The sequence below is a fragment of the Ictidomys tridecemlineatus genome, chromosome 11 (genome assembly GCF_052094955.1).
Source record: "Ictidomys tridecemlineatus isolate mIctTri1 chromosome 11, mIctTri1.hap1, whole genome shotgun sequence".
Taxonomy (NCBI): domain Eukaryota; kingdom Metazoa; phylum Chordata; class Mammalia; order Rodentia; family Sciuridae; genus Ictidomys; species Ictidomys tridecemlineatus.
Genome location: NC_135487.1, coordinates 51,421,377 through 51,444,903, shown reverse-complemented (window position 1 = coordinate 51,444,903; position 23,527 = coordinate 51,421,377). Strand labels below are relative to the sequence as shown.

Below are 23,527 nucleotides of genomic sequence, written 5' to 3'. Positions count from 1 at the left end.
CAATACATTCCAGGGAGTGTGGATCCCTCAGTAAACCACACACACACACACACACACATACACACGCAATTATGAATAGTCTCAATTTGATAGGTAAAGCTCAGTTCTTTTGTTTTTAAATTTCAACCTTAAACTAAATCCAAGCTCCTCTAGAGATTCTTCTGTCACCAACAAAAAAATGGACCTTGGCTGACTCTTACAAGTGGTAAAAGTAAGGAGAGGCATCCCTAGGCACCACCTTCTCACACTGAAAGACCAACTCTTCCAAGAAGAGGAAGAGAAGCAAAATCTCTCCTAACATAACAGGAGAGACTTCCATGCTCGCTCAGATTATTCTCCTGGTTGTTATTTCTCTGACACGATGGCTGGAGATACCTTCTGCATAACACACATCACAGTAATGCCCCTTTCACTGGCCCTCTCTCCCCACACATCTTTCTCCCCAGAAGACACCCACTTCTGCAAGGTGCATGGTGACCTTTGCTCTCAGCTTCAAACTTCAGCTACAAGTCCTGAACACAAGATTAATATTTCCAGTGTGGTTAGGAACATGGTTGGTTTTGTTCTGTTACAAAATTATTTTTCAAAAGTATAATTTTAGAAAAATGCTTTTTACAAAACTTATTTTGCAGCGAGAGACTGCTTATGAAATGGATTACATTGCGCACATGGGATTTACCTTGCTTTTATCTAATTTATACTATAACCTATTCATTTTCCCAGTTCAATAAATACACTTCAAAGCTGCTTTTCATGGCTTTAATCATAAGTAGCACAATATGCCCATATTACACAATAAAGCTCTTTCCCACTTTTGCCCATTATACATAGTGCAGTGATTAACATTCATGTTTATAAGTTATTATGTGACACTTTGATAAATACCTTAGATTTTACCCTAAGCTTGAAATTGAGTATGAACATTTTATGGTTATTGATACAAATTGATAACTTGCCTTTTAAGAAAACTGTATCAATTTACATTTCTATTCACAGTGTTAAAGTTCCTTTTACTACAAAGCCGTCAATTCTGGCTATCTTTCCTTCTGAACCCTTTAATCAATTTAGTAGTGAAGAATGGTACCTTCTTGCATTAAGCTGCATTTTTAAAATTACTGTAAAGAATAAATATATCTTCAAGTGTTTATTAGCTGTCAGGGTTGGGATATTTAATCAATCTTCCACCTTACACCCAAATCAAATATTTCCCCAATTTTCTCTTTTCTATACATACACACATGAGCTCCCATGTGCCCTCACACACACATAGTACACTAATAATCACTCAAAAATAGAAACAGGAAGCTAATCATAAAAGAATATTTGAGTTTTGATAAAACATGGGCTCTTCAAGATTCTTCTAAAATTGAGGGTGGGGGTTGTAGCTCAGTGGTAGAGTGCTTGCATAGCATATGGGAGATGTGGGGTTCGATCCTCAGCACCACTTAAAAAAATAAATAAAGTTTAAAAAGGAGTCTTCTAAAATTGAAATACAAGCAGCAGAGGTGCATCAAAAGGAAAAATAGAGAAAGAGCTGCACCGCGTGTGTGTGTGTGTGTGTGTTTTCTCCCAAATTCTTAAAATCAAATCATATAGGTAAACCCTCCCTATTGCATTTAGGACAGAGTGAAAGACAGGGAAATTGGAAACTGACAAAGTCTTAGACCAGCTGAAGCGTTCTTGCATAGAAACAGGAAGCAGGTGACAGGGCTGCTTTCTTACTTAATAATATAAAAATTATTTTACTGTTTGCTTCTATGTCACTGGCCCATTTTTCTTTTAAGGAATTAGCTCCCCTCCACCACCAGGGATTGAACTCAGGGGCACTCAACCACTGAGCCACATCCCCAGCCCTACTTTGAGTTGTTTAGTGCCTCACCGTTGCTGAGTCTGGCTTTGAACTCCAGAACCTCCTGTCTCAGCCTCCATAGCTGCTGGGATTGCAAGGATGCACCACCACACCCAGTTGAATTAGCATTTTTAATATTGACATGTGAGTGCATTTTATTTAATCAGGATGTATTTTTGCAACATACACATTAAATATTTTTCTTGGGTTATTTTCAGCAGTAGAACAATTTTAATTGAGCAAAAACTCTTAATTATATATTAAAATAAGCTTTTTATTTTTGAATCACTTTAGATTTACAGAAAAGCTGTAAAGATAGTACAGATTTCCCATACACACTTCACCCATTTCCCACTAATGTCCTCTTACTGTTCCAGCATCCAATCCAAGGTAACATATTGCATTCAATCTCAGTTTGACTTTTAGTTTTGGTTGCATTTCCTTCTGATTTACTGAGCCAACACAGTTCAATTTCTTTTCCCAAGTTGACCAAATATTTGATAAATAATTATGTTCTCCTGTGATTTGAAATACCAACTTAATCACATACATGGCTTCCAAATTGGTATTTCTTAAATTAAATTTCAAAATTTAAAGCAGAGATGCAATATTTAACTTTGGCTCTTAAAGCACAGTGTGTGTTTGCTCTAAAATGTGTATTGACTGAAGAATGAATAAATTCACTTATTCTGGGAAATGCATTAACTTTCATATAGTCATGAACTTTTTGATTGCCTAAAACAAACAATCTGTAACATAACTGTTTGCCCAAAAAACAAATGAAACATATGTCCGCACAGAGACTTATACAAAAATGTGTGAATTTACAATAGCCTACAACAACCTGAAAGCCAGGCATGGGTAAGTGGATAAAGTGTGGTATATCCATACAGCAATAAAAATAAAAATCATTCATTTTTTTTAAATAGACAAAAGGAATAGATATTATGTAAATACATTTATAAAAATTCTAAAAATTACAACCTAATACACAATGCAATAAATCAGAACAGTAGTTGCCGAGAAAAGAACTATGAAGCAGATGGAGAAAACTTTTAATAGTCGTGGAAATATTTTTGTTTTGGTGGTTTCCTAATTAAATACATTTGTCAAAAATCATCAAATTGTAGACTTTAAATAAGTGTCATTTATTGCACTGAGTCAAGAATTCGATAAGAACTTAAAAATGCAGAAAGCATAAAGAATACTCCATTGGTTCTAGGAATGTATGTTATTATTTACCTTTTTATTGATTTATTTTATCTTTAAAATTCTCTGTGTCCATCTATTCTTAAGAGAATCTTCATACATACCTATAATATGACAGATTATTTAAATAAATTTGGTAACAGGGATGAGGGAGGAAAAGATTTGGAGACCAACCATCTAGCACCCTAGAGGAAAGGGTGCTTATACCTAGCCTGAGTCTCAACCAGCAGCTGCTGTGAGCAAGGCTTTGGCAAGAGATGTGCTGCAGTCCAGTGCCTGGAGTGTCCCAGCCCTTCTGTTCACCTGGCTCTCTACTCTGGGTAATGCCCAGAGCTCAAAACCTGGCCTTCTTCACTGTTCTCTCTCTAGCCTAACCTTTTGCTGAATGCTCACATATGCTCAGGGCTTCTGATATCATCACACTACTGAATACCCACAAATCTGTATCACAGATCTCTCTCTCACCTGTTTTCCTTTGCCAACCAACCACTCCTGCTGTCCATGAGACATTTTATTTTCCAAGGTTCTATCTGAATTCAAATACCTATTCCTAATCATGCATCTTCCCCCTCAAAATTCTTTCATACTCTTATATTACTGTCAAAGAAAAATAAATGCCTCTTTTACATTAAAAACATAATTCCTGCCAGTCTGTCCTTCAGGTCTTAATTACTACCTGCACCACTAGTTCTTTGAAACTACGAGAACCCTCTCCTCGGAAAAACTCCACCATATACATTTTACTTACATTGTGCTATGATTTCCATTTTCCCATCATGAAAACATAGATCTCTACAAGGTTCACTTCTAAGAACTGGTTTCTTTGAGGTGACTCTCAAGAATTCCAGAAGCACTTTTCAGATAACTGTAATTGCATACTGCACAAATGTCTCCAGACTTGGAGACTAAATATGCCTTCGCCCTGCCCCAAATTTGCACCTTCTTCCTGATCCTTTATTTTTCAGTCAGTGGCAATACAATGCCCTCAATTAATTAGAACACTAACTTAATAGTATCATTGACTTATTTTTTCCTATACATTCCACTTTTAAATAGTAATTATGTTGGCCTTCCATAATTGGTTAATTGTGTAAATATAGTCTCTTGGCAAGAAAGGTGTTAAATAAATATCCAATTGCTGACCCATCCTACACATTCCAGCCTTTTCTATCTGAATAAAAATGAGTCTCACTCTTTACAAACTATTACAGTTTGGATCAATGTCTCCCAAAGGTCCATGTGTTAAAGGCTTGATCTCCAGAGCAGTTCTACTGGGAGGCAATGAAACTTTGAAAGGTAGGGTCTAGTGGGAGGTCCATAGGTCACTGCGGATGTGCCCTTGACGGGGATTGTGGGACCCCAAACTCTGTCTCTCCCTGCTTCCTGACTTATGATGCAAGTGTTTTGTTCTGACACATGCTCCCTTCCATTGCTATCTGTAATCCTCACGAGAGGCCCAAAGCAATGAGGTCACTCAATCTTGGATTGGAACCTCCAGAACCACACGCTAAATAAACCTTTTCCCTTTATAAGTTAATTTCCTCAGGAATTTCATCATAGTAATGTGAAGTTGACTAATACAGTAACCAATGCACCAAACTCTCAAAACTTCATTCCTGAATTTTCTCCATAGTCTCCTAACTCTCCCTATTCCTAATCTCTTTCTAGTTCTAATATCTCCCAGTATGTTTTTAAATGGACTCTGCTATTCCTTTTTCAAGCTCCACAGAAACTTTGGTGTCATTGTCCTCATTCTGAAAGCTTTCTATTCCTGAGACAACTTTTCTAGGACTAGCTGATACTTTCAGATAGTTGATAGAAGAACAGAAATAAGGAAGCTAGGGAGTAATTCTTATGTATTTGTGTTTCCATGGGGGACCTTAGAATACAGCTTCCCAGCCTCTGTGCCTCTATACATAGTGTTGACAAGAAGCCGAGATAATCATACTCTCCATTTCCAGGACAGCCCTGCGGGTCCTGTAATCAAGAACAGTTTTACTTGTGTATCCCATAATATTAACATTTCCAAAGCATGCCAAAATGATGGGGAGAAAAAAAAAAAGGGGAGGCATTTAAAATAGGCCTTGACAGGCACCATGAAATACCATGCAATGGTATTTTATTGTCTGAGGAATTCAACATCAATGACCTATGGTGAAAATCTTCATGATTAGATCCAATTATGTTTGGAAGAGATATTTCCCAGTTGGCCCAGGACCAGAGGAGCAGGAGATGAGAAATGTCACCTCCAAGCAGCTGATGCATCTCGGGTATAACAGGGCATAAATGTCATCCCCTAAGGATGAAGTCCAACCGAGAAACAAAAGCCACTCAGTGACTACCTGAGAGGGGACCCAGGAATCCAGTAAAGGAAACCTCAGAGCAAAAGCTGAACAGCCAAGAACAGAACCCAAACATGAGTCAGAGGAAATGCGACAAAAGGTCAGACCTTGGGGAGGGAAGCGAGAGGTGCCAAGCCAGCAGAAGGCTGAGGACTGGGATCAGGGATGTGTCCATCTGAGGCCAAAAGAAGCTCTCTCCCTTGAGCCACCAAGAGGGTTAATAATTCTTTACTGAAATGAAACAAAACTTAATTCTTGGTTGAAACCTGAGTGATCTCAGGAGGTTATTTTAGTCTGTAAATGGGCCTCTGTTTGGGGTTTGTTTAGCTTTACTTTCTCCCTCTATTCTCCTCATTTATCTGTGTGCTTATTCACTTTATGTAATTTTTTTTAAAATTTAATCTTAATAAGATAATAGCTTTCAAGTTAGCCAGATAGATAAAAGAAAACCATTTTTTCTAAATTGATTGAAATAAAAGTAGATCTAACAATTTCATACAGGGAAAATCCAAACCATTTATGATCATTAAAATATTTGTATTACTGCTAGCTACTATTTACTTATTTTTTTTTAATTGGTGTCATGCATTGTACTCGTTGACTTCTGTATGTTCATTTATTGATTCCTAAATGTATTCACAGAAGGGATTATTATGGTCCTAGGTAGATGAGAAAAGCAAAGCTAAAAGAGATCAAAAAATTTCTCAGGATTCCATAATAAGTAAATGGCAGGAATGAGATGCAGACCTGTTATGTCTAATTCGAAAGCCTGTGTTTAATTACTATCTTAATTACTGTACAAAATAGGTTTTATTTAAAATATTCTGATTTAAATAGGACCCGCATAAAGCATGTCATTTGTTTAATGAACATCTGCCAAAGCACTGCTGGATATTAACTACTTTTCCAAGTACACTTGGGACCAAAGAAAAAGAGAATTTAACTGTCTCCAGCCTTTCCGAGCTCTCAAGTTAAACTTGAAGACAAGACATAGCACAATGAAGCCCAGCAAAAGTCATCCCAAGGTCATGAGCCTCGAGTTTGGGCTCTGGAGATACCACTTCCCAGCAATGTGACCTTCCGCAGGTCGTTCTTACTGCGTAAAATTAAGATCATAATGATGTGAGCTTAGAGGGTGTTTTGAGGATAAAATGAGTTAATGGAGACAATGTTCTCAACCTCAGGTGACTTCCTCCCCACAAAGGATATTTGGTAATGTCTAAAGGTTGTTTTGGGTTGTCACAACTTGGAGCAAGTGGAGTGAGTCTGCAGGCATCTAGTTGACAGAGGTTGCAGACGCTGCTGAACACCCTCCAATGCACAAGACAGCTTCTCTTCCCAACCAGAAATGATCTCATCCAAGACATGAGAAGCCTCAAGGTTGAGAAGCCCTAATGTAGACAAGCATTTAGTAGAGGGACAGAGGCATTTAGCAAGCCTTCATATTAACTCATTACATTTACGTGAAAGGTGGAACCACTTATAAGGAGCAAAAGAATTAAATAGAGGGGCTGGGGTTATAGCTCACCTAGCCTGCATGAGGCACTGGGTTTGATCCTCAGCACCACATAAAAATAAAGAAAATAAAGTCCATCAACGACTAAAAAAAAAAAAAGAATTAAATAGAAAATAATTGTTAAAAATAATAATCACTTTAAAATGTAATCCTTTAAGAAATGTCTTACAAGACAATATAGAAGGCGAAAGCACAGGCTTTGGAGTCAGATGGACTTTGGTTTGAATCCTCACTATGTGTAATGTTAAAGAAATTAGAGGGCTGGCATTGTGGCTCAGTGGTAGCATGCTCGCCTGGCAAGCGCAAGGCCCCGGGTTCTATCCTCAGCACCACATACAAACAAATAAAGGTATTGTGTCCCACTTCAACTAAAAAATAAATATATAAAAAAAGAAAGAAATTAGATCCATCAAACCTCTAAAATCCCCCAAGCTTTAAAATAAAAATAAATACAATTGCTCCTCTTTTATATGGCACAGATTAAATGAGTTAATTTATATGCCTGGAACATAAAAAGCTCTTAAGTATTTTTAAAATTTTAACATATTGAGTCTTAAGCAAAGACTAGAAAAAGTAGAGACTTTGGGTTGGTGAGAGGAAAAATAATCAGGCCTTGCTATATAAACTTAAGCAAATTACTTGGCTGGGCCTTGGTGTCTTCGTCTTTAAAATGAATACAATAATGCTTTCATCCCAAGATTATAGTAAAGAATCAAATGAGACAGTATTTTAAAGCATTTTTTAAGGTGTTTAGCACAATAGATGTTAACTACCTAAATAATTATTAGTTACCTTGTCTGGGGGAGTGAGGGACCAAACTACAGACGTACTAAGTTGAAATAAATAGTAAAACTTGCCTTTGCCAGAGCAGAAAAGTGAGGTGTTCTAGAATTCTCCAAAATGTATAAACACTCCACCTTGCAGAAGCCCTGCAACTGCATTTGAAAAGGAAGCTGCACCTTCTCACAACCCCCATCCTTCAGGAAGCTTTCTTCTGTTGGCCCAGGATGTCACTATGACTTATCTAAAGCTGAATGAGAGTACAGCCCTTGGCTGCAGTTACTGGAAAAATAAAAATTGAATTCTTGAGCTACAAATTTAACTGCATGTTATGAGCATCAAAAAGATCCACAGCAGTAACTATTCACAAATGAACTCAGCACAAGGCATGATTTATCATAAGATATTTGCCATTCTACCTCTAAAAATGATCGCTAATGACGTTTTTATGATCGTCTCTGAAAATCGCTGTTTGTCAAGCAGTCATACCAGAGATGGAATTACTTACTAAGTAACCGACTTCAAACTAGCCAATATAGATTCTATCCAAAAGTATAATAAATGCTGTTTCAGAAAGCACTGTGTAAATTTCAATGAAAATAATCAGAAACCATCTAACCCAAGTTCTCTTCCATGGCCTTTTAAAATGTCCTATACAATGTGCTTCAGATCATTTCCAATCATTTAGACCCCCTCATTTATTCTAATATATCAAAGAGAAAAGATTTGTCCACCTATGAATGAAATGTTGTTTTACATAACATATGTAACTTTGCTAGTCTAAAGGACTTAATGAGTGCTTTTCCATTTGAAGTTCTACATTTGCTGCCATTTGGCAAAGTTGATGATCTCATGGCAAGGCTATAGGGTGTCTCTCTCGCACTTTCTGAATTCATTTTGCATTTTTATATGCCAAATATCTGCCCACATACCACATGGCATGTTCAACAACAATTTCACTTTCGGTTACAAACTATACATTTTCTAAAGGCCTGACCTGTCTGTCAAAAAAAACCGAGCTACTTCCTAAGTTGTCTCTTTTTGGGAAATAAAGAATAACAACAATCCTCTACTGGAAATATTCAACTGTTCTTTAAGACTGTTAAATCACCCACAACTGAAAAATTCTATCCTTTATTAAATATAGGATGCCTGTAGAAACCAGTAATAAAGCAAATATTACCTGTATCTGTTTCCAATATTCTAAACTTTGCTAAAACATGGCAAATATCAGGTCTCATCAGACCAAGATTCCAAGAAATTTTAGATACCCCCCAAGATTCCAAGAAATTTTAGACACCGCCCACTGCTCTTAAGGTAAAAAGTAGGCTCCTTAAATTCACATTCAAGGCACACTAAAAATTTCCACTGTGAATACACAGTGACATACACAGTGACCCTGGCTACTAGAGGCTAAATAGGAGGATCAAAAGTTTGAGGCCCACCTGGGCAACCTAATGAAACCCTGACTCAAAATTAATTTTTTTTAAAAGGGGGTTAGAGATGTAGCTCAGCGGTAGAGCACTTACCAGCACATGCAAGGGCTTCCCTGGGTTTAATCCCAGAATGGTGGGAGAACAAAAAGAACTCACAAAGTGACCTCAGGCCACTTTTCAACCATGGAGTCAAATATGTTCACCCATTCCTTTGCACGGGGAGAACTGTCTAAGGTCAGCATTCCCTCACTATTCCTCAGACCATCCGCTTTCAAACATCTGTGCTGTTCCACTTGCTTGTGGGCCCTCCTTGTCCTTCCACAGACTCACAGCCCACTTACACCTCACCTATTCATTGCCCTGAGGCCAGAGGCTGTGGTTCTGCATTTTGCACAGATACAATAACTGTGGCACCTGGAAAGCATCCAGCCCCTTAGGGAAAACAATGAAAAGGATATTTGTGAGGGCTAAAGGATTTAAACCACAGAGTTCCCTGGACCTCCACAGACAACAGGAGCAGGAACTACTCATTTCCTGCCAGCCACAAGCTTTCCGGATATCCACCAAGAGCTGCTCCAGCTGCCCAGTCATGCCCACCCTCCTCCTCAGGCAGGCTCTTTCTCTCTCCAAGGACACCACATCATATGACACGGTTTTCCAGACTTCCTGGTAATCAAAGAAAACAAACTGAAAACAGGAAAGGATGGTTTCGTTTCTGCTTACATTGATCAAAAACTGAAAAAAACCCAGAAAACCTTCTAGGGATGTGAGGAAGTGATGGATCTGATGGATAGCTGGTGAACATATAAATTCTGAAGGAAATCTGGTGTCAAAAAGCGTCTACGATGTGTATTTTTCTTAACGTGGCATTTATAAACATTGATATTAGGATATTTATTAAAGTACTGGTAAACTGCAAAAATTAAAAAGGAGCAATTTAAACATTCGTCATTAGAGAACGGACTAAATAAGGTATTATACATGTATGTATTCAATAGAATACTATGCAGCCCTTCCTAGAGATGCTTGAAATCTATATTTTAAATCAATGTGAATGCAAAATCAAGTTGCAAAGCTGCATGTATAATATAATTATGAATCTATGCAGAGAGACAGCTGGAAAAAAAAATGCTTCCTACTGCTTCCGGGCATGGTTCCCTGAGGTACCCGAGAAGGGATGTCTGAATCATTAATGTGGTACTGCTTCCGTTTTGATCACCTCCCAGCACAGGTGAGTCTTCTAGCATACGTGCAGCTTCTAGAGGCAGAGGAACCCTAGGGATTCTCAACCATTTCTGTTTCACTTTGAAAATATTCAAGTTTACCTTTACCTTACAATTAAGGTACACAAGGAGAAAAGTAAGAAACTTGGTTTAAAAAGATACCCAATTTTCAGGACTGGGGAGGTGGCTCAGTGGTAGAGTACTTGCCTAAAGAGAATAACTTTTTAGAGGATTAATCCAGATGGTTCAACATCTAAATACTGTGTACATTTTCCACATTATTATAGCTCGGAATTCAGGATTCATCTTAAATTAAATAGCACCTTACAACTGCTATCAGAAAGACAGCAGTAATGTGATCGGTGCAATGACCTACTCATTCATAGAAACTGCAGAACGAGTGTTAGGTTGTTTGAAAGAAAATGTATAAGACAACAATGGAGCATCTTTGAACACTTAGAAGTTTTACATTTGTGAGGAAGGGATAGGAGAAGTGGGGAATTGAGCATGTTTAACAACAGTCCCCAAAGCAGGAATCAGAAAGCAAGCTTGATCAACATAATTGCTAAGTGTTTTTTTCAGAACCAGAACTATTGCTGGCACATCAAGTGGTACTGCATGGATAAACACAGACATTAATGATTTGGGATTCAAGAGATGGATTCTGAATGTGAATTTTAAAATTCTGAATATGAATATGTTTTTAGAACCACTTATCTGTCTTAGTGTGTTTCCTTTTATACATTCATAGGAAAGAGATGATATTTACATTTAATTAAGTCTAAACATATCCTTTCAATAAAATTAATTTTCCAAATAACAAGAAAAATTTGTTTATATTTTATCAGCATATTTATTCTTAGTGATACATAAAATAATGTCTTACAATAAAAAGATTAGATAAAAGTAAAACAGTAATTATAGAAAAGGAAAATCAAGAAAACCAATTGAAAGAATTCACAACATTTCAGAGAATCTAAGACTTTTTGCTGCTGGTACTTTTTTACATAGAAAGTGTCAGCAGAATATTTTTTTACCTCACCAAGTCACAAAGGCCACCTGGCTATTAGAAGATATCATCACTTTAAGATTCATCCCAATTTCCTGACTTGTGGTAGTTGTAGGGAAAACTGATTTGAAAATTGACAAAACTGGTAATAGAAGAATAATTCCCAGAACTGAAGGACAAGTATACCCAGAAAGAAAAGACCCACTGAATCCCTCCCACACAATAAATTAGAAATCACCTGAGCAGAGGCACATCATCTCGAAATCTCAAAACTCCAAGGATAACAGGATAATTGCTAACAGCTTCAAGGAGAAGAAAATCACATTTCAAGGATTAAGATTCAGCATAGCACAAATTTCTCCATGGCTAAAATGGCAACAAAAAGACAAATGTGCCTTCAAAATTCTGAAACAGAATGACTTCCTAAAATTCTAGATCCAGAAAAACTATCCATCAAATGTAAGCAGAAGGAAAATATTCTCAGATGCAAAACATTTCTCCTATTCAAGTACTAATTAGGCTCAACCCTGCTTAGTTAGCTTCTGAGCTTCCGAGATCAGAGGAGATCTGGCATGTTCAAGGTGGTAGGGCTGTAGACTCAGATGCACAACATTTCTAAAGTTCTGCCTTTAACACACTTTTTCCTAAGCAGGTATTGGAAGATGTGCTCTATCATCAATGGAAGGCATTAAACCAAGAAAGAGCAAAGCATGGAAATCAGGAAACAAGGCATCTGACATCAGAAAAAGGTAAAGTAATCTTCAAGAAGACTGTACTGAAGAAACTATCAGCTGTCCATCATCACACCCATTTCCTCTTCTCTAGACAAACCTCCACACCAAAAAAACAAAAAAACAAAAAACAAAAACAAACAAACAAAAAAAAACATCCCAGGCTCTCCAGCAACTGGGGTTAAGTAATGAAACTAACATCTGGACAATGAGATGTACATGGGAGGGATATGTGCCTCTCCCAAAAATGGACTATAAAATTCTCCCACTTTTTCATGCTCTGACTGAATGGATTTGACCAGGAAAGCTCTGGAATACAAGTACTGAAGTTAGAACTGTCTCTGTTCTATTCAAGGTCCCCGAATGACAGCAGGAAGCAAAATATACTGGCCCCACTCATCTGAATCAGCAGACAAGAGGTCCCTGTGCCACCAGTAACAGCTCAGTACTGTTATATGACCAAAAGAAAAAAAAAGATTCCTGTTGTACACAACCAAAGAAGAGTCACTATTTGGAAAATGACGGATGAACCTCTGTTTGTATTTAGCAGCAAGAACTCCCCAATCCCCTCTAATCTCTCTTCTATCTTCTCATTCCTCCTAATTACTGCCACTACTGCTACTACCCATCTAAACCACTTGCCTGAATTTGTCCTTCCTTTTAAGACAGCCAAGACAATTAAACAAGGTTTTCTGAAGACTAGGAGTAGTACCAAATGAGATTAAATTATCTAAATGATCTGATTTATAAAGTATGATACACTCTCCTTAATTAACCAACTTTGTTCCATTTTAGCTACTATCTCTTTAGCATATGCTATTTATTAGCCTACACCTGAGCACTTATCTTTAATAAATTGTCCAAGAGAATAATGCACAGAGAAAAGCAAAGCCTCCTTTCCACTCTTCACAACTTGGATTAGAGAGAACTGTTCTCATCAGCACATCATACAGGTCATTTCCCCCACTGAACAGCACATAGAACCCATGGCATTTAGGTTAGAAATAACAAACCCACTTTCCATCTCAAATTGTCTTTCAAGGAGTAGAAACTGTGGCCAAAGGGATTCAAAAACCCTTTATTGAAGGTATTACAAATGCCTCTATTGAAAATTTTTATGAGTCAGGCAGAACCTCATTATTTCCAAGATATAGTCATTGGAAGTTCCATTCTAGATTTAAAATTCGATTTCTAATGCTGGAAACTATATATTTTAATAAGAGTTTTCCATTTCACTAAACACTTTGAAAACCCAAAAGATTTTTTATATGTGGGCAAAATCTATTATCATGGCACATTATTCAATAAATCATCTATCTTTGAAGCTTTTTCAATATAATCTTTTTCCCTCAAAATGAGGTTTACCTTTGATATTTCAATGTAAGAACATAAGAATGTGTTGGTATATTGATCTCCATCCAAAAACCGACATTTAGGACAACACTCAAAATTCTTGGTTATGATACTCACTTTTGGAAATAATCAGCCATCATCTTGTTTATATTTTAGTAGTACTATTTATAGAATTTATATAACATCCTTTAGTGCAGAATAATGCACTTCACATCCATTATTTCATTTATCTTTACAAAATCCCTGTAAAGAATGGTGAAAACACTTGCCTTGAACTATTTTAATTGGAAAAAAATTAACCAAAAAAGATTTATAATTCTTCTTGGTGTATATAAGCAGGTTCTAAGTAGAGTGCCTGTATTAATTGGAGTGTAAACTCACAATTACTCGGGATATTTTTGTCAATATCAAGAATGAGGATAGCAAAGTCAAATTTCTGGGGTTTAACCAAATTTATGCTTTTTAAAATAATTATTTCTCACAGGTATTATTTATATGTGTTATTAAAAAACTGGGAACAACAAACTAGCCTACAATATATAGCTGCAAATTAGAACAACAAAAATCACATTATTGGGCTAGGGTTGTAGGTCAATGGTAGAGCGCTTGCCTAACACTTGTGAGGCACTGGGTTCCATTCTCAGCACCATGTACAAATATAAAAATAAAATAAAGATAGTGTGTCCATCTACAACTAAAATATTTTTTTAAATCACAGTATTTCATGAATAAATAGTATGTAATATTGTCACTGTTTTTTTTCACAATTTCACACTGATACGTGTCATTACTAATGGTAAAAGGAAATTATGACCTTTTGGCCCATGATTATTAGGTTAATATCAATAACCATCAAGATTTACTTTCAGTTTTACATATCAGTCAATTATCTTGACACAAAGTAACAGCTGATAGAAAACTTTCAATGATTGCCCCTTACAGGAATTTAATACAAATAATTATTGATGACTATTTTAAACTATCACACATTTTAAGAAATCTCTAGATTACAAATGTATGAGACAACACTATAGATATGATTTTAAAAGCTAAGAAATATTCTTCGTGTGCAATAACAATAATGGGTTACCAAGCAAGTATCTTTGCCTGTTCACTACAGAACAGAATTCAAATGTTTTATAAGGAATTGATTTTCCCAAATTAAAATGAAAAACAAAACAAAACACCCCACTATTTTTCAGACTTCCCTAGACTTGGGGATGGCAATTGACATAACTATGATCAATAAGATATGAATAAAAGTATACCATTCACATCTTCCCAGGAAGCTCTCTTTTTCCTTATCAAAAAGACAAACTCAGAAGCTGTGTGCCTTCTGCCTGGTCCTTTCTTGCCTGTGGTACAGATGCCATGCCTGAGAGGTTCACTAATTGTCTTTACAATGGGAATATAAAAGACATAAACTAATGATAGTGGAGCCAACAGCAAGGAGGTGCTGGTTTTAAGGACCATCTCCTTCCAGACATATGAAAAATAAAACTCTTACTCATTGTAGTAATATGTGTCAAACTTTTGGTGACTCCCAAATAAGTGCAATCCTAACTGATAAAATATCACCATTATATCTCAATTGAATCCTTTTTTTCCTATCATATGACTTAATGCAAAAATTAATTCCTGCACTTAAGTCAGGCAAATTCAAATGGAAATGTGTATATGCTATATCACAAGCACACACACAAAATATATTCTTCATCCTTTACATTTACTTATTGCAAATGACCATCTCTTCTTAACTTTGAAAATGTATTTCTTGATCGTGAAATCAAAAGGAAACTGCTGAAAACAAACTTACATTAAATGGTAAAAAGGCCAAACTACTCTACTATACATTTTTTCCTATAACCCAAATGGGGGAAATAACATTTTTTAAAAGCTTATTAGTATTCTACAGCTGTATCCCATCTTACCAAAGATTATAGCTAAGTAGGAGGTGTGACTCACAGAAATAGAGTTTTCCTCTTATAAATTGCACCCATTGAATAAAATTTTGGAATCTTTTCTCAGCAATACAAAACAGAAACTCTTGGAGTTTCATGCTATTCTTTCTGCAATGAACAACAGAAAGAAACTTATAATTTTTCCAAAATTTTCATGCCCCGACTTCTTCAGAATGAGAATATTTGTATAAGCTCGCCTAAAATGCGCAGTCCAAGATCAGTAACTAAAAAGATCTTTAGACACTAATTTTTTCCTTCAAAAATATAAAATGAAAAATCTTAACAATGACCTTACATGTTCAGTTAGAAATGTGTTTGGCTTGGAGTAACAGAAAACCTAACAGGGGGTTATTTATAATTAGGGGGTTATTTTTTTCTCACGGAACATTAAGTCTAGAGGTAGGCAGCACAAGCTGATATGTCTTCCCTAAGATGTTACTAAGGACCCAAGCTACATCTGTTTTTCTGCATCATCATCCTTAGCATATGGGTTTATTCCTCGTGCATGCAAGTTGGCTACTCACTTCAAAGCTGAGCACCCATATCCAATGGTCTAGAGAAAGAGTGAAAGTCAAAAGTAAGAGCATTCTCCTTGCGAAATCATTCCTTTTATTTAGAAGAGAAGAGCTCCCCAGAAATCCTTGTCCTTGGAACCACTCCTATCTTCAAGAAATATGGGGAAGCTGAATGTTTTTCTTGCCAACTTGTATAGCAAAGGAAGAAGAAAAAGAAACTGGGTGAATGGATGTTGAATTAGCCCATCTGCAGTAACTGCCACATCTCCAGAGAATCATACCTGGTGCCATCCACATGAGCATCACCTCCTATTTTAGCCAGCTTTTCATCACTGTGACTCAAATATCTGACGAGAAGAACTTAAAGGAGGAAAAGTTTATTTTGGCTCATGGTTTCAGAGGTTCAGTCCACGGTTGCCTGAAACTCTGTAGCTCTGGGCCTGAGGGGAGGCAGAACATCATGGCAGAGGGTTGGCAGAGGAGGGCTGCTCAGCTCATGGCATCCAGGACACAGAGAGAGCGCCTCTTGCCAAGGACAAAATATAAACCTCTAGGTATGTCCCTCATGATCTACTTCCTCCAGCCACTGCTATCTGCCTACAGTTACCACCTATTAATCTATTCAAATTATTAATCCATCAAATGGATCAATCCACTAAAAATTAGGTTACAACGCTCATAGTGTGATCCTTTCACCTCTGAACATTATTGCATCGTCTCAAACATGAGCTTTCAGGGGGATACCTCATATCAAATATAAATATAACCAAGACACAAACACAGAAAATGTGGATACTTTTAAGTAAGCATTGATGATAAACGCAGTAAAAGAAAACATTAATTATATAAAAATGTCCTGGGGATATAAATAAAATGTGGTGGAACTTCATTTTGAAACATGGGAGATGATCAGAATCAAAACCGTACAACCCATACAACGTCTTTATGTTGTTCAAGAGACTGGGTGTTATTATTAATTTCATCAGTTAAGACAAAATATGGAACATAAGAATAATGACTAAAACCATTATCATTGTCAACATGAATGGATTTGTTCCCCCCAAATTGTGCTATGTGCTGTACCTATGTAATGGGTAAATGGGGTAAGACATTTCTAACTATTGTAATTTTCTGACCGTATTAGGGTATTATAATAATTTTAATTTTAAAATTAATTTTCTGAACAACTTTCTTATGAATGATACTTAATTACATGGGCCTATCCCAAAATTCCCCTAATGTTTTGTCAAACAAGATCCACAAATCTGACATTTAACCAAACCATAATACTGGAAATAACCTCCGCGATTTTCATAATTATACCCTTTGATTACACAGAGGATGCCACTGACCAATTAGTGGCATCTCAACTTTGAAACTCAGGGCTTCCAGAGCCTCGTCCTCATTTACTCAGTCAAGGCACTACCAAAACAAGGAAACGCGTCTCCCCCCCACCCCCACTCAGGGAATTGTACTAGTCACAGAGAAAAGTGTATATAGGGATATACTGGCAGTGTCCTTGAAAGTAATTTCAACTATTTTAACAAATACTGGAATAGGAAAGAGAAAAACCAACATTGGCCTTTCTTTCTCATTGGAATTCAGAGATGTTTAACATTCTGTAGTTCTTTTAACATTCTGAGATTACTTTATAGATGTAAGATAAGAGAAACATAGCATAGTTTTCTTTTTACCCTCAAAAAACCTTCCAATAAATACAGTCAATGAGAGTCTAGTTTTTTTTTAAGTCCCTAATATTTGATATGAGTGAAGTTAGTTTTAAGTGAGTAATTTTACATGAGAAAGGGAGAATAATCACCCAAAGAGTACTGTCTTTGTGCAGTAAGAAGGTCAAACTAGCAGCAGATGGAAGGATCTTTTCAAGGTATCTTAAGGTATGTGTCTAAGTCCATGCATGTACACATACAGTGGAGGAGAGAGCATATTCTGGGGGCTGAGTGGCCTGTTTGTGTTTCTCTCTGTTTGAACACCTGCCAGTCCTGCTATATCCTACTGACCTACTGGCTTTCTAGAACCTGCAGGAAAATAAATCCTCCAGCATACCAGTGTACAATGCCAGGGCAACTGTCACTATCCACAGACCTTCACAGGCGACTCTGACTATAAAACAAGTTATTGTCCCTAAGTCATTTTCCCTAGCAAAGACAATAGGCAAAACAAACAATATCTAGAAGTCTTTCCCAGGAGTTTACAAACCCTCAATATTGGATGCAAGTGTTTTAGTGTATAATAATTTTTCTGAATAACTGAACCATATATTCATCAAATTTTCAAACATACCTATTTTTAAAAGACTATCATGTTATCCCAACTTATTAAAATATTTCCTTCCCATTCAAAACGGGTATTAAGGAATCAAAACTCACTATAAATTTAAATGTCTTCTCAAAATAGGTCAATTCTGATTTCTTATAGGAAACATAAAGTTAGAAAATACTAAGAACTCAAAATAAATAAGCCCTGTCACTTTAACTGAAGGAACTCAAGTTCTCTTATGGCCTTTCAAGGTCTCAATGTTCTTAGGTATAAAACAATAAGTTTGAAGTAAGTGATTTCTAAGATCACTTTCAGTTCTGAAAATGAGTCAGCACTGTGATATAAGCCAGGAAAGGCAAAGACTGAGAATCCTGGTATTTTTTTCCCTTAATCCCCTAAAAATATCAGCAAGTTGCTTGTGCAAATAGTGCTATTTACTTTCTCTAAAGTTTTAAAGTATCCATCTGATAAAGGATTTTCTTAGCATTTCCCACAGAGACAGCAACAGATAAAAAGTACTCATGTTTTTCAAATGCTTTAATACAACTTGGAGAGAACTGGTTTCATAGAGAAAATATTACCTACATAGGTTTTTGTCATATATTTCACTGATAGGATGAGATTTGACATTTAAATCACCAGTTTAAAACTAATAATATTAATTAATTTAAATAAGAGTTTTAAACTGATGTTTAGGTTATATTTCTATATAAGATACATATTATAGGGATACTCAATCAAACTAGTATTTTCAATGATATTAATGGATACTGTGGCTGAGGAGTTAAAATAGAGTGTTTTTTTAAAAGCACACACTTTCAATTCAGACAAGACAGCACATATTCATCTATCCCTGCCTCTTCTTTATAAGAATAATTATAAGCCCTGGAAATAATGCAGTCATCCAAAGGAGGACTCCAAATGGTGGAAAGAGGGTGGTGGACCAGTGAACACCCCTGAACTGCAGAAACAAAGCCTCCTATCTAACAGTAGGTTACTCAGGTGCACAGTCCCTGACCCTGTCCTAGCAGCAGAACACGGTACTGAATAAATTACCCAAATTTTTCTTTAAAATATTTTTAACTAAAAATATTTACACCGGGAATAGACATGAACAGGAAAAAAAAGGTCCAACATATATCTAATATGAACTTCAGAAGACATAATCAAAGCAAGACAATATATGATAAAATTATACTTCGAATTTTCAATAAGAAACACAGGAGTCATCTGATTCATGATGCATAAAAACATTCCAAGAAAGAGCAATAAAATGTAGCCCACAAGAGCATCCAATAGTGGGATTCATCTTAGTGAAACCACAGAACTCCAAAGACAATGAATAGCCTTAAATATAACCAAGACACAAACACAGAAAACGTGGATACATTTAAGTGAGCATTGACGATAAACGCAGTAAAAGAAAACATTAATTATATAAAAATGTCCTGGGGATATAAATAATGTGGTGGAACTTCATTTTGAAGCATGGGAGATGATCAGAATCAAAACCATACAAGGTCTTTATGTTATTCAAGAGACTGGGTATTATTATTATTAATTACATCAGTTAAGACAAAATATGGAACATAAGAAATAATGACTAAAACCAGAAATAGGATATATAACATTCAAATCAATAGAAAACAGACTATAGAAACATTATAGATCTAATAAGAGTCAAGAGGGAAATATAAAACAGAAGAACAGAAGAAGAGCAAGGACAAGGAAATGTGCCCCAATAAGAAATGACACCACATGTCAAAAGACAAGTTTGTTAAAACTGACAAAATAAGTGTGCAGTTCTATTAAGGATGGCCTCCTTATGAATGCCTGAGAAAGGATGGGGAAGGAAGCAGATATGGGCAAAGGGAGAAAGAGCACAGTAATGCAAGCCCACCAGGAGCTCCAGAGCTACAATGATCCCTCTGAGTTACGCCGAAATGGACTAATATTTATTCTCCACATGGATCAGCCATTGGATGGGAGCTGCCCTAAAAAAGAGTATGATCTGAAACAACGGGGCTCTCTACAGCTCAGGCATTCCCTGAAGTGTCTGACAATTGAAGGCCACTTGTTGACAACATGCTCAGGCTCGGGTCACCAGTCCTTCCTTGAAGAAGGATTTGGCACATCACAGTTTCCACCATGTTACTATAAAGTGGTGCAACAACCCATGTTCAAAGGAACCCATGTGTCATTATCAACAACATCCCCATGTCTTCTCCAAACCATGCTGCTTTTATTTTCTTAGAGGAATGGGTGAAGTTTCATGTCACAATAATAAAAGATAAATCCAAATGACTAACCCTGAAAATATTTCTAACTTAAGACTCCTTGCTCTCTACTTGAAATAAGTCAAATAAGATTTAAAGAGATACCTGGGACTCTTTATTCCTTCATGATTTTAAATGTTCATTTTATGAACCAAAATGAAAAATATCATTTCTGTGTCTAGTGTCTTTATGAAACAAATCTGTAGTTGTACATACACAGCACCTGTTATTTTTAAATACCTCTAGAAGGCAAAGGACTCCCAAGTTCAGAAAACCATATATGATTGATTTCTTATTCCTCGATCAAAACAACCCTATTATAAAAGCAAACAAGCATGACCAAGCGGGTACCCTCTAGAGAAATTTAGGATAATTTATTTTTGCACGATATGTCAAGCTAGAAATACACTGAAAAGTAAATAAGCTGATAAAAATACAAGTAGACACATGGCAGAATTATTTAGCTCGTAACTGTATAAGCAATATAGAAAGATGACAGATATATAGATTAAACCATCTCAATCCATCAATCATGCCATCTCAACAATTTCAGTACATTTAACACTCTTACTTTTTTTGTAAATTAGCAAAAAAATGGCACCCTGCTGTTTAAAAAAAGAAAAACAATAGAAGCATACAGTAAACATGTTGCTTGCCAAGTCCTATAAGTATTGATTTGTAGAGTTGAATAAGCCAATATTATGCTGAAGACACATGTTGACATTAAGGGGTTCCTCTCTTGGGATGTCAGAAGATAAATGAGGTGCCCTGAGAGGGAAGCTCAGCTGAACTTTCCTCTACCTGAAATGAAATCACTGGCTTTTTCCACCTTCTTGTCATTTCATGTGCAGAAAATTCCATATCCTTCCCTAAACCTGAGATTGGGGATAATACATTTGAGGCCCCCAAATTGTTTTTGGTTTTATGAAAATTATTGGCATAACAACAGTTTTTAGCAAAAGGAAAGGGAAGAATTTATGATCCACTGCAAGTGGGGGTAAGTATCTAGACTTTCATTATATTTTATTGTAATTTTTTAAATTTAATATGATGCCTTCGATTACTACAATAAAGCCAAGACTTACCGGCAGCTGAAAACCTCTGAGTTTAAAAAATGCATGTGATTCAAAAAACAGTTATATCACATACAGATGAAAATGCAGAATGCACACAATGCATTTCTATTTAGTAGCACAACATACATGTGATGTAAACATAATGTAAATGCAATGCAGTTTTAAGTGAAAGTTTCACAATGTTGAAAAAACTATGTGTATGTCATACATGTGATGAATGCATAATTAAGATCTGTTCCTGTAATTAAGAGCTATTCCTCTACGAGCTCCTCCTAATACTTGGTTTAAAGCTGTTGGCTACAGTGGGTTCCGATTTTTGTGTGAAGTATGGCACATGGAAGGTCGTCTGTGAGAAAGGGAAAGAAAGAAGCAAAACAGGAAGAAGGAAGAAAAGGCAAGAAGAGAGGAGTTGGAGGGTAGAGGGTCTCTCCCCACACTTACAGCTTGGAGCTGGGTGTCCTGAACACAACCCAGGCCCCCTCACCAGACATTATGCAGAGCTTCCCAAAAGTTCTTGGCAGAGCCTTCATTAGTCCCAGGTTTGGATGCATCCCATTTGGTGCCCCAGATCCCTGGGTTTGTCGGGGGCCACAACCCATCAAATTCTTGGGTACTTCAGGTTCCCACCAGTACTCACCACCCGCAACCACTGGGCACCGCGCTCCCAACCACCCCCAGCACTTGGGTTTCCTTCTATCTCACTCCATCCTCCCTTGGATCTCCCTCCTTGCCAGTGACTCGCCAAGAAGTCCAAGGGCAGCAGCACTGGCAAGAAGGAGAGGACGAAAGGGAAGAGGCTAGTCATTGGATTGACTCTAAAGGGGCGCCAACAACGCCGTCAAGGCGACCATCCTGGCTCAGTGGCTCCATTCCCCTTCTCCTCGCATCAGCCCCACAACACCCACACTCTCCATTCCGACTTGGATGTGTGATAAAGTAAGAGAAGGGAGGCTAAGGAATAAACCCGCAGCCTCCTAGGCAGCCCTTACCTTAGGCTACCCTGGTGGAAGCCGCGCTCCTCCCGCCGGGGGCGCCTCGTTGCACCACAGCGCTCTGGACCCCGGGCTCCAGCCGTGGCTCAGCCGGGTGCGGCTCGACAGGGTATGTACTGGGAGCAAGCCTCCTTGCTCCGTGCAGCCTGGCCGGCCACTAGGAGACCGAAACTGCCCAGGCGGGGCCAGGAGCCCCAGAAAAGGGCGCTCGGGCCGGGCCGGGGGCGGCTGAGGAGCGCGCGCTGTGACTGGCGGACTGGCGTGGGGGTTCCGGATCAGGACACCTCAGTCCGCTGTGATGCACCCGCGAGCTTTTATCTTCTCAGCTGACCCTCAACGCCCTGTCCCTATGCCCCCGCCCGGATCCAGTCCCCGGAAGAGACAGCTCCCGAGTACCACTTGGTCTGCAGCGCTGCGCTCCTCAGCCCGGTGCGGGGGGAATAACAATGTGACCGTATTGCACGGACTAGAAGCTGTGTAGTAGGTTGTAACTGCTGAGGCCACCACCTGTCAATTCTCGGGAGGAAAGCATGCCGCCTGCAGTGAGCTGGCCTCTTCCTGATCGCCCTCCCCTCTTCTTTCCTTTCCCACCTACCTCTCCGACCTCCCGCAATACTCCACAGGCACGATACTAGGGGAGTTTTGCAAAATAGCCCTCACTCGCAGTCGGGAGCTCACAGCATCTCCCTTTCCACCAGAGCTGAAGGATTACGCACAGCCTTGTGTGCCTATCAGCCGGATGCCGAAAATCCTGGTTTGAACCTCACGCTTGCCCGGGCCCCCTCCCCCGCCCCCATTCATAATCCCAGAGGCCGTCTGCCACTACACACCTCCCCCAGCCGCCCGCGCTTGCTCCCATTCGCCTTCCCTGGAACGTGTCAGTCACTGGCTGTTCATCTGCCATGAATACAGTAGGAAGGAGTCCGCAGCTAAAGACTGCACAAAGGGGGATGGGGCGGAGGTGGACGGACTCAGGGCCGGG

The 23,527-nt window shown here is 37.9% G+C and overlaps 1 protein-coding gene across 3 annotated transcripts in view; it reads right to left on the bottom strand.

Moving 5' to 3' along the window:
- Pde4b (phosphodiesterase 4B) overlaps window positions 1-23,325 on the bottom strand; it is a 513,928-nt gene extending 490,603 nt beyond the window's left edge. The window contains exon 1 of one of the 3 annotated variants that reach the window (XM_078026453.1): window positions 22,543-23,325. The gene's annotated coding sequence lies outside the window, so the exon portion shown is untranslated. The remainder of the gene's footprint in view (window positions 1-22,542) is intronic. The other 2 variants (XM_021731099.3, XM_021731098.3) reach the window with 2 other exon arrangements.
- Window positions 23,326-23,527: the final 202 nt, after the last annotated feature.